The 12,389-nt window shown below is 37.4% G+C and overlaps 1 protein-coding gene across 1 annotated transcript in view; it reads right to left on the bottom strand.

Moving 5' to 3' along the window:
- The window catches only part of CSMD1 (CUB and Sushi multiple domains 1), a 1,215,136-nt gene that overhangs the window by 442,680 nt on the left and 760,067 nt on the right, over positions 1 to 12,389 (bottom strand). The window lies entirely within an intron of this gene.

Here is a 12,389-nt window from a genome sequence, read left to right as displayed (position 1 = left end):
AAATAAATAAATAAATAAATAAATAAATAAATAAACAAACAAACAAATAAATCCAGATAACTAGGTCTGATTTACTCCAAGAACAAGAATATTAACTTGTTTTCTAAATTCAAAGGAAGTCTAGGTGATTAGAGTATGATGGACATGCTGGTGAATCAACGAAGTGATGAATGCACATCCTGGCAAATGTCCACTCCCAGGATGATGACTATGGAGTAAGTGATACAAGGTTGGAGGAAACGCAGAAGATCAGAAGCAACCCCGTGTTAGCAGGCTGCCCTGAGACAGGTTGTCTGCTGAGGTTTCCCTGCCAACTCATTCCTGCGGCTTCCTGCTGATGTTCACGGCAAAGCACACAGCCCTCTGATGGATTCTGCACTTCCCACCACCCCCTTCACCCCATCACTTCCCCTGACCCTGCCAAAGTCTTCTAATCGATGGAAGTTTGCAGAGTCAGTTATTGTTGACTGGAACTAAGAAACTGAATTCAACCAGTTTATGGATGGGAGGAAGGTGGCAGTTGAAGCACGCAGACAATTTCACAGGCAACGGTGATCTCCATGTTAGAGAGGGTGGTGGGAAAAAGAGGAGCCGGTGATTGTAAACCTTCTAGCTCCCTGGACGGTGACATTCACCTCCACCGTGCCAGCCGTAACTTGAAACCTGACAGCTTCCACATGTACATGTTAAAAACTGACCTCGTTCTCCAAATATGTTGAATTTCCAACTGCTTGCTAGGTTTCTCGGGATGTCACCTTGGAGTCATCTCTCTCTCCTAAACTCCTGTATCCTCCTAGTGACACTTCTATCTACTCCCCACCTTGACTTTCTTCAACTGGTGTGTCTCAGGTCATTTTGGTCTCATCAATCGCCTAGCCTCTGCATGTCTGCCTCTTCCTCAAAGAGATCAACCTGTGAAAGCACAGCCTTGGGCCTGATCTGTTTCCATCTTTTCTCTCTTTTTCCATCATTTTCTTCTTCTCCTGAAACCACAAACACAGTTCTATTTGAAGCCAGACTTAATGAATTACTTTCCACTTCAATAATATTCATAGACTCTCCATGCCCTGCAGAAGTCACTGAATTTATTCATATATTTATTTATATGAATAAATATATTAAATATATTTTTATGAATAAATATGTTGTTCACATATGTATTTATAATAGAAACATTCTACCAAAAGGAATCTTGTGCAGAATCTCCCAATAGGAAGGAGGGGAGTAAATTAAGGCAGTCCAGTTGCACAGGAGAGATTCCAATCCTGATTGACATCCCCCGCCTCACTCTCAGAAGAACCCTGGTCCTCACAGTGGGATCGCAGGACACTGCAGCATGAATCTCTGACTATGTCCATAGACCAGCACCCAAGGCATTTGATCATCATCGAACTTCAGTGATTAATTCACACCCCTCAATCCTCCAGGACTCTTTTTTTCTCTCTGCACCTCAGTTTATAACCATTTCTTCACACTGAAACATGTCCCTTCCTCTCAACCTCCATCTCAAAGATGTATCTCCAAAATTGCCTCCAAGCTTTCAATATCCCAAATTGGAACTTTTTTTTCCCCCACTTCTTTATCCTCAACCACTTTTCTTTTGTCTAATAAAGCACTTACTTCATTATGTGATTTTTAAAAATGTCTTTCCTTTTGATATGCTGATAGATTTTAAACTTCTGTGTGATTGCAAATACAGCAGGTTCCCAATAAATGCTTGTGGAGAGAGTAAACAGTTTTCAAAAATACTTATTTAATAAAAAAAATTTCAAAGTTTTCTTTGCGTTTGTCTTTCACAAAATTAAAGGACAATTTACCCCAATGTTCATTTCTTTAACATTTGAATGTGTGAACGAATAACATTAAAAACACACTGAACTGATGCTATGGACCCAGGACAGACACTGAGTACATTGTGTTTCACGTTGATGTAGAATATTATGATTAATTTTTTTTCTTTTCTGAGAGCTATGAATGTTTAAAAGTTTAAATATCCTACTTATGTAGCTTTTGTTGAGAGAAAAACCTATGGGGTTTAAGAGATTGCTTAAGATTTAAAGGGTAACGAGTAACGAGAACAATTCTTATGGTTGAATGAAAACTATCAAACATGACTGACTAAAACTCTCATATCAAACTCTAACATCACCCAAAATTTGTAGATTTATTAATAGCTTTTATTTGGAGACAGAGTCTTGCTCTACTGTCCAGGCTGTAGTATAGTGGTGTGATCGTGGCTCACTGTAACCTTGACCTCCTGGGCTCAAGCAATCCCCCTGCCTCAGCCTCCTGAACAGCTGGGACTACAGGGGCATGCCAACATCCCCAGCTATCTTTTTGTATTTTTTATGGAGATGACATTTTACTATGTTGCCCAGGCTGGCCTCGAACTCTTGGGCCCCAGCAATCTCCCTACTTCAGTCTCCCAATGTGCTAGGATTATAGGCATGAGCCACCACGCCTCGCTTATTAATACATTTTTACCATAAATTCTTTATACTCTGAAATGTGTTCCAGTGCCACAAATTATAGTCATGCTATTGATTCCTTTGACAGGTAGAAATCTCAAATTTTACATACATTTATATCGGTTGACAATAAAGAAACAAAATGAATAAGCTGAGTGTACTTTTATTTTCTATGGAAAATGCCACCCATATAACTGGCATCTCTATAGCACCTCAATTCCTGTACTGCAAAACCTATAGGCTATTTTTGGTGTATTCCTACTCTGTTTCTCCTAAATCACTTTCCCATTGATCTTCCACTCAGTTTCCATTGACCCTACTTTGCTAAACCTCCAGGAATTCTTAGACTGTACCGTATATCAACTCCTGATAATTTTGCTCATTTCCTTTTCCTGGGATGCCTGTTCACATGCTAGCTACTTCGGGAAATCCTACCCATAACGGAAACCCCAGCTGAAGGGCTGTACTTTCTATGAATTTTTCCTCAGTTACTGCTCCCGGGGAGCTTAAAATCACACTGAACAGACTGTATCAAGTATGTATAATATATAAGTCTAAGATATATTCGATATAAATTATAAATACATGTTATTCTCTCTCTCTCTCTCTCTCTCTCTTTCTGGAGCTGAATATTAACAGAAACTGAGGTCAGAAAAGTCAGTGCTATCACAGCCTGGGGCAATCACGACTGAGTGTGACCTGGTCTTGGAGGTTGGGAATGATTTAAATAATGTAATATGTAAGGATGAAGAAGAGGATTGAATATTGCATATGTTTGGTTGTTGGTAAGAAGAGAGCAAGACCATCAATAGAGAAGTTGTATTTTCTAGGTCACCTGCTGGGTAGAGTAGAAGTCTTGGCTAAACCAGGAAGAAGTCAAATCCCGGAATAGACCAAAAACAAGTTCTCAAATTGAGGCAGTAAATAACAGCCTATCAACCAAAAGAAGCCAGGACCAGGTGGATTCACAGCCAAATTCTACCAGAAGTACAAAGAGGAGTTGGTACCATTCCTTCTGAAACTATTCCAAATAATAAAAAAAGAGAGACTCCTCCCTAACTCATTTTATGAAGCCAGCATCATCCTGATATCAAAACCTGGCAGAGGCACAACAACAAAAAAGAAAATTTCAGGCCAATATCCCTGATGAACACCAATGTGAAAACCCTCAATAAAATACTGGCAAACCAAATCCAGCAGCATATTACAAAACTTATCCACTATGATCAAGTCAGATTCATCCCTGGGATGCAAGACTGGTTCAACATACACAAATCAATACACGTCATCCATCACATAAACAGAACCAATGACAAAAACCACATGATTGCAGAAAAGGCCTTTGATAAAATTCAACCCTTTTTCATGCTAAAAACTCTCCATAAACTAGGTATTGATGGAAGGTATCTCAAAATAATTAGCTAGTTATGACAAACCCACGGCCAATATCATGCTGAATGGGCAAAATCTAGAAGCATTCCCTTTGAAAACTGGCAAAAGACAAGGATGCCCTCTCTCACAACTCCTATTCAACATAGTATTGGAAGTTCTGGCCAGGGTAATAAGGCAAGAGGAAGAAAGAAAGAGTATTCAAATAGGAAGAGAGGAAGTCAAATTGTCTCTGTTTGCAGATGACATGATTGTATATTTAGAAAACCCCATTTTCTCAGCTCAAAATCTCCTTAAGCTGATAAGCAAATTCAGCAAAGTCTCAGGATACAAAATCAATGTGTAAAATCACAAGCATTCCTATACATCAATAACAGATAAACAGAGAGTCAAATCATGAGTGAACTCCCATTCAAAATTGCTACAAAGAGAATAAAATGCTTGGGAATATAACTTACAAGGGGTGTGAAGGACCTCTTCAAGGAGAACTACAAACCACTGTTCAAGAAAATNTGTCTCTGTTTGCAGATGACATGATTGTATATTTAGAAAACCCCATTTTCTCAGCTCAAAATCTCCTTAAGCTGATAAGCAAATTCAGCAAAGTCTCAGGATACAAAATCAATGTGTAAAAATCACAAGCATTCCTATACATCAATAACAGATAAACAGAGAGTCAAATCATGAGTGAACTCCCATTCAAAATTGCTACAAAGAGAATAAAATGCTTGGGAATATAACTTACAAGGGGTGTGAAGGACCTCTTCAAGGAGAACTACAAACCACTGTTCAAGAAAATAAGAGAAGACACAAACAAATGGAAAAACATTCCATGCTCATGAATAGGAAGAATCAGTATTATGAAAATGGCCATACTGCCCAAAGTAATTTAGAGATTCAATACTATCCCCATCCAACTACCATTGACTTTCTTCACAGAATTAGAAAAAACTACTTTAAATTTCATATGGAACCAAAAAAGAGCCCGTATAGCCAAGACAATCCTAAGCAAAAAGAACTAAGCTGGAGGCATCATGCTACCTGACTTCAAACTATACTATAGGGCTACAGTGACCAAAACAGCATGGTACCGGTACCAAAACAGATGTATAGACCAAGGTGGAACAGAACAGAGGCCTCTGAAATAACACCGTATATCTACAACCATCTGATCTTTGACAAAACTGATAAAAACAAGCAATGGGGAAAGGATTCCCTATTTAATAAATGTTGTTGGGAAAACTGGCTAGCCATATGCAGAAAACCAAAACTGGATCCCTTCCTTAAACCTTATACAAAAATTAACTCAAGACGGATTAAAGACTTAAACATAAGACCTAAAACCATAAAAACTCTAGAAGAAAACCTAGGCAATACAATTTAGGACATAGGCATGGGTAAAGACTTCATGACTAAAACAGCAAAAAACAATGGCAACAAAAGCCAAAATTGCAAATGGGATCTATTTAAACTAAAGAGCTCCCGCAGAGCAAAAGAAACTATCATCAGAAAATTTTTTCAATCTATCGATCTGACAAAGGGCTAATATCCAGAATCTACAAGGAATTTAAACAAATTTACAAGAAAAAAACAACCCCATCAGAAAGTGGGCAAAGGATATGAACAGACACTTCTTAAAAGAAGACATTTAGGCAGCCAACAAACGTAAGAAAAAAGTTCATCATCACTGGTCATTAGAGAAATGCAAATCCAAACCACAATGAGATACCACCAGTTAGAATGGTGATCACTAAAAAGTCAGGAAACAACAGATGCTGGAGAGGATGTGGAGAAATAGGAACACTTTTACCCTGTTGATGGGAGCGTAAATTAGTTCAACCATTGCAGAAGACAGTGTGGCAATTCCTCAAGGATGTAGAACCAGAAATGCCATTTGACCCAGCAATCCCATTACTGGGTATATACCCAAAGGATTGTAAATAATTCTAGTATAAAGACATATGCACATGTATGTTTATTGCAGCCCTGTTCACGATAGCAAGGACTTGGAACCAACCTAAATGCCCATCAATGATACAGTGGGTAAAGAAAACGTGGCACATATACACCACGGAATACTATGCAGCCATAAAAAGGGATGAGTTCATGTCCTTTGCAGGGACATGGATGAAGCTGGAAACCATCATTGTCAGCAAACTAATGGAACACAGGAATACAAAACCAAAAACCACATGTTCTCACTCATAAGTGGGAGTTGAACAATGAGAACACATGGACACAGGAAGGGGAACATCACACAGAGGGACCTGTTCAGGGAGTGCAGGGCTAGGGGAGGGACAGCATTAGGAGAAATACCTAATGTAGATGACAGGTTGATGGGTGCAGCAAACCACCATGGCACATGTATACCTATGTAACAAACCTGAATGTTCTGCACGTGTATCCCAGAACTTAACGTATAATGAAAAAAAAAAAAAAAAAGAGAGAGAAAAAGAAAAGAAAAGAAAATAGTCTTGGTTAGGTACTGAAATATTTTGAAAAGTAAGTTACCAACGCTCAATGAATAATTTGTGGATAATATTTGAATGCACAGGTATGTGAGCATGTTGTTTTGAGAAAAACCTCACTTAAAATCAAAGCTACGTATTTCAAACGAGTCAGGCAAAGTCTCTCTCTTGGGTATGTCAGTTTTCATTACCAGATCAAGAACCTAGGTAATTCAATGACTGTCCTATGATGAACAAGTTGCCTTCATCCATCACCTTATATTCACAGTGCTACAACTTTTCAATCCTTACAGCTATGACTAACAGTCTGCAAGTAAAACAACTTGACAAGTCCCTTGTGGGTACTTGTTAAATAGATCTACCCCACATGAAAATAAAAAAGACCGCAGCTTACACACATCCCATTTTAAAATTCTATTTTTGTCTATAGTCCACATTAACAAAAATAAATTATTAAAAAGGCACAGTATCATCCAAGAAAGCCATATGCGTTTCCATGGCATGTAAACATTCAGGTAAAACTATTGATAGGATTAACTTATTCTATTGCAAATTTAGGGTGAGTAATTTAACAAAATATCAAACTGATTCAAGTTCAGTTTCACAAGAAAAGACTTGATTATGTTAAGGGTTATCATTCTTATTGCAAATATTTTAATATAGAACCCAAAATATGACAAATATTTACATAGTCTGTATGACATCCTTGAGTTTTACAAAATTATAAGTAGCCAGGAGTTATCATCTTTCTGACACTAAGAATCCTACAGACACATGTAGTTTATTTATTTTCATTACTAGAGTTCTAATTACAAAATAAAACTAATATAAATTCAAATAATACCAAAACTGTAGAGTGAAAATCAAAAGTCTCACTGCACCCTCGCTACAGCCGAGTTATCTCTGAAGAGGTGAGCATGAGAACTACAGTTTTAGGATGTCTATTTTCAGTCAATTTCTATGCAACACTGTGTGTACCTGCAATTACATATATCTATACAGTATATGCATATACACAACATGCATTGTTCTATCATTTCTTATTTTTTCCTTCAAAAAGAGTGTATCAGGCTGGGCGTGGTGGCTCATACCTGTAATCCCAGCACTTTGGGAGGTCGAGGCAGGCAGATCACCTGAGGTCAGGAGTTCCAGACCAATCTGGCCAACATGGTGAAACCCTGTCTCTCCTAAAAAATACAAAACTTAGCGGGGTGTGGTGGTAGGCGCCTATAATCCCAGCTACTAGGGAGGCTGAGGCAGGAGAATCGCTTGAACCTGGGAGGTGGAGGTTGTACTGAGCCGAGATCCTGTCACTGCACTCCAGCAGGAAAGCAAAGTTATGATTTATTTGCATTCTTCTGATTCTTAGTCAGCACTGGAATTTTTTTTTTTTTTTTTTTTTTTTTTTTTTGAGGCGGAGCATCGCTCTGTCGCCCAGGCTGGAGTGAGTGGCGCGATCTCGGCTCACTGCAAGCTCCGCCTCCCGGGTTCACGCCATTCTCCTGCCTCAGCCTCCTGAGTAGCTGGGACTACAGGCGCCCGCCACCGCGCCCGGCTAATTTTTTGTATTTTTAGTAGAGACCGGGTTTCACCATGGTCTCGATCTCCGACCTTGTGATCCACCCGCCTCGGCCTCCCAAAGTGCTGGGATTACAGGCATGAGCCACCGCACCCGGCCTAGCACTGGAATATTTTTTAAAGTTTATTGGGTTAGGGTTATTGTAATAACTAATAACTAAAGTTATAAATACATGTAATATATAATATACAACTATATAATACATAAATAATATATAATTATTAGCATTGTATATGTCTATATTTACATATATATATAGAGATAAAATGTATCTGCATAGTTCTTTTCCTCATAGATCTGTTAGCTTATTAGTGTTGCTTTTCTCCTTTCTTCCAGTTGTAGAATATGATTATTTCATGTGTATATCACATGGAGAATGCAAGTATTTCTGGTTGTTTGACCCTTTCTTTTACATTTTACATTTTAATAGAATAATTTTAGTTTGCATATAGCAAAATTGATCAATGTTTTTTCATTTGCTGTTTTGGATTTCTCTAGAAGTTTTCCAAGATTTAAAACTAAGATTTTCAAAAAAAAGAAACAACAAAACCAAATGACAAAGAAAACATGATGCTCACAGGTATGGCCACTTCCCCTGTGACAAAGTCAGCAGAGCGCTGAGAGGAGAAAGAGGATCTCAAATACCAGTGACACCAGTTCATCCGGACAGCCACATTGGAGAAAAAGTGGATCTGGACGCGACGTCATTCCTTTCCACGCATTTTTTGGTGGATTGAAGTTATAAATTTAAAAGATAAACATAACTTTTTACTTTTAGGGGTGATGAACAAGCTATTGATCATGGTGATGGTTTCATAGATGTACGTATGTATCCCAAATCACATCAAATTGTTCACATTCAACATATGCAGTTTACTGCATTTCAGACATACCTCAATAAAGCTGTTAAAATGTTTAAAGTTTTTAGTGGAAAACAACAGAACATCTTCATTACTCTGAGTGGAGGCAAGCCTTCTGAAACATGCACAAATGACAACAGTGAAACATGGGACTATTTTAAAATTAAAAACTTCTGTTCATCAAGAAGATACCAATAAGAGAAGGAGAAGAACAACTCCAGAATAAAAGATTTATAATGCGTAGATCAAAGGAACTGGAGCTAAATATTTACACAACACCTATAATTCAGTAAGATAAAGGTATGTGACCCAATAGAAATGGAAGCAAAGAAACAGATGCTTTATAAGAGACGATACATCAATGTCCAATAAATATACAAAAATGTGCTCAGAACAACTGAAGGGGCAGCAAACAGTATAATGAAAAAAAATGCTGATATGTTCATGCAATAATATTAGAGGATGAGAAGCAGCGAAACACAGCTAAGTGCCGTAATATGCATGGACCCCACAAACTTAAGGTTCGAGGAAAGTTGCTGGACAAAGAGTACCTTCCCTGGATAATTTCATATATTTACATAACCACTAGTGCCAGACAATTAAGGTTCAACCCTGGGAGGCAGCGACTGGAAGAGGCTGTGAAAGGGGAGTGTGGAGTCCTGGAAAAGTTCATTTAGTGACCTACACGGTCTTTAGCTGACAGAGACATGTTTACTGTGGGAAATGCACTGAGCTACAGACTTACACCTGTACAAATAAATAAATATATAGACATCTTTTAAAAATGGTTGTCTGAGAGATATTCTATATTTTCACATAATTTTAAGTTTTGAATCTTTATATCTTGAATCAATGTGTAACTTATTTTGTACACATTTTTAAACATTTTAAAACCAAATCAGGTATCCAATTTGAGCAACATTATGTGTTAATAGGATATTCCTTTTCTACAAAATGGAATAATTTTATTATAAATTAAGTTTCTGTACAAAGATCTGTTACTAGAATCCCTATGCTATTGCAGTAATATATTTATGTATTTCCATACCAATTCCACATTGTTTGGTTTATCATTAGTTTTTCATATGCGCTGATATAACATGGGACAGTCCTTCCTTATTTTTTTTTTTTTTTTTTTTTTTTTTTTTGAGGCAGAGTCTGGCTCTGCCGCCCAGGCTGGAGTGAGCGGCGCCATCTCGGCTCACTGCAAGCTCCGCCTCCCGGGTTTACGCCATTCTCCTGCCTCAGCCTCCCAAGTAGCTGGGACTACAGGCGCCGCCACCCTCGCCTGGCTAATTTTCTTGTATTTTTAGTAGAGACGGGGTTTCACTGTGTTAGCCAGGATGGTCTCGATCTCCTGACCTTGTGATCCGCCCGCCTCGGCCTCCCAAAGTGCTGGGATTACAGGCTTGAGCCACGGCGCCCAGCCCCTTATTATTCTTAAAAATATATTTCTTATCCATTTGGGGCATTTCTCTTCCAAATTAATTTTAAATATTTGTAAATTGCTATTAAAATCCCAACTTATTTTAATTAGATTTTATTGACTTTAAAACTTGTAGAAAATTTATACATTTAAATTCTGTTCTTCTCTTCTAAAACATAGGATGCATTCCCATTATTAAGGTATTCTTCATATGTATTTCATATGGAATGCATATGTATATGAAGTTCATAACTGAATACAAAAGAATACCTATGACATTACATTTTCATTTATATATTTAATTGTAAACATATATTTAATAAATTTCATATGAATTTTGTAATTAAATATATAACTATAAATGTTAAGGCATATACATATATATGCACATATGTACATATCTATGAATGCATATGTATGTATATATGTATATATATGTATGTATGTATATAGACCTTTACATTTCTTGCTAGATATATTATTCCTGGATAATTTTTTGTGTTTTTCTTTTACCCTACATGTTTTTATTATATTTTCTAATAAGTTATATCCTATGCAGAAATCTATTGACATGTAATCCTGAATGCAGCCACCTACTGAACTGATTATTGCTAAAAGTCAGCTATCTTCTCTTTATAATATTTATAATTCATATCATTTTCATATATTTTTGCATTTGTTAGGATCTTCTGAGCAATGGTACACAATAGTTCTAAAACCAAGGAGTTTACCCTGTTCTTGACTTTCAAGGGACTTTTTATAATAGTTTACCATTAACTATGGTGTTTTCTATAGGCAGATTCACTTATATGATGGTTATCTGTATATTTATGAAAGCAATATATTATTTTAGAGTTTATTGTTAAATATTTATTTTAGAGTTTACTTAAAGTTTAATGTAAAAAAATGAAAATGATGAGACATGTCTTTCCAGAAAAATTTAGGCATAACTATTGCTCACAGGTTTTCACTTCTTTCATCTGCTTGGATAAGAAACAGTTGGCCACAGAATTCATCTGTGGGGAAATTCCGGGGCTGGGTACCCATAGTCCATGTTGCAGATTCATATATGAGAGGAAAGAAAAAAGCACTAGGTAATTTCTGCCACTGCCTGTGATTGTCGTGAAATATAAGAGGAATTAAGAATGCACATTTTAGCAACTGTCTAAATTCTTACAGTCTTTCCTGCTGCAATAGTAATTTTTAGCTCACTTAAGATTGGGAAGTGGCAAAATGATGTCAATACAATGTCTAAATTACCTTGGTGCTTACACCATATTCCCTAGGCAAACAGAGTTGATATATTAGCATTATAACCAATAGAAGGAAAGAAAAATGCCTCAGCTCATCTGCACAAAAAAGGAGCCCTTTCGCATCTTTATTCAGAAACTTAGCAGAAAGCACCTTCACCTGGGGGGCTCACCCCTGCGTTGTTTGGCCAGTGACTCATGTCCGGCTGCACTTCTTTCTGAGCCTGCTCCTGTGACCCCACAGACCCCGAACTCGACCCCCACCTATTCCTGCCCAGAGTGCAGCATTTCCACTGGTTCCAGCTGGTTCACACACTTCCCACACTTCCTGAGAGGGCTCCAGCCGCTCTGGGCTGTCCACCTGCACTTGGTGGTCTCTGCCACCTTGCCAGTTCCTGTGTGGGTTCGTGCTTTGGTGACAAAATTCAAAGATTTTGAGTGAACTGCAGCTAAGCAGAAAGATACCATAAACCCTGTTATTTTGGGTGCTCATTTTAAAGAAGTCAAGGTGTTTAATGAATGTATGTATTATGTTTGAAAGGAAATACTTTTGTCTATGAAAAGTACTGAAGATGTGAAGGACGTACTTTTGCTTTTTCCATAGAAACAATGTTTTTTGGAATACTGTTTTCCATAGAAACAATGTTTTTTGGAATACTGTTTTCCATAGAAACAATGTTTTTTGGAATACTGTTTTCCATAGAAACAATGTTTCTTAGAACCTTTTTTCATAGAAACAAGGTTTCTTGGAATGCTATTTTCCATAGAAACAATGTTATCATGGGGTTATATTCATGGCCAAAGGCAAAACACCCCAAGTTTCTTTAACAAATGATTACAAGGAACATATTTACCCACTGTTATTATAACTACACACTGCATAGTATCAAGTGGAGCAACACAATAACACAAAATAATCAGGAATGTTATTTGTCTTGAGATTCCCAAG

The sequence above is a fragment of the Rhinopithecus bieti genome, unplaced genomic scaffold, assembly GCF_001698545.2.
Source record: "Rhinopithecus bieti isolate Rb0 unplaced genomic scaffold, ASM169854v2 scaffold_15838, whole genome shotgun sequence".
In the NCBI taxonomy this organism is placed as follows: domain Eukaryota; kingdom Metazoa; phylum Chordata; class Mammalia; order Primates; family Cercopithecidae; genus Rhinopithecus; species Rhinopithecus bieti.
Note: the sequence above shows the minus strand (reverse complement) of the source record. Positions and strands in the feature narration are given on the sequence as shown.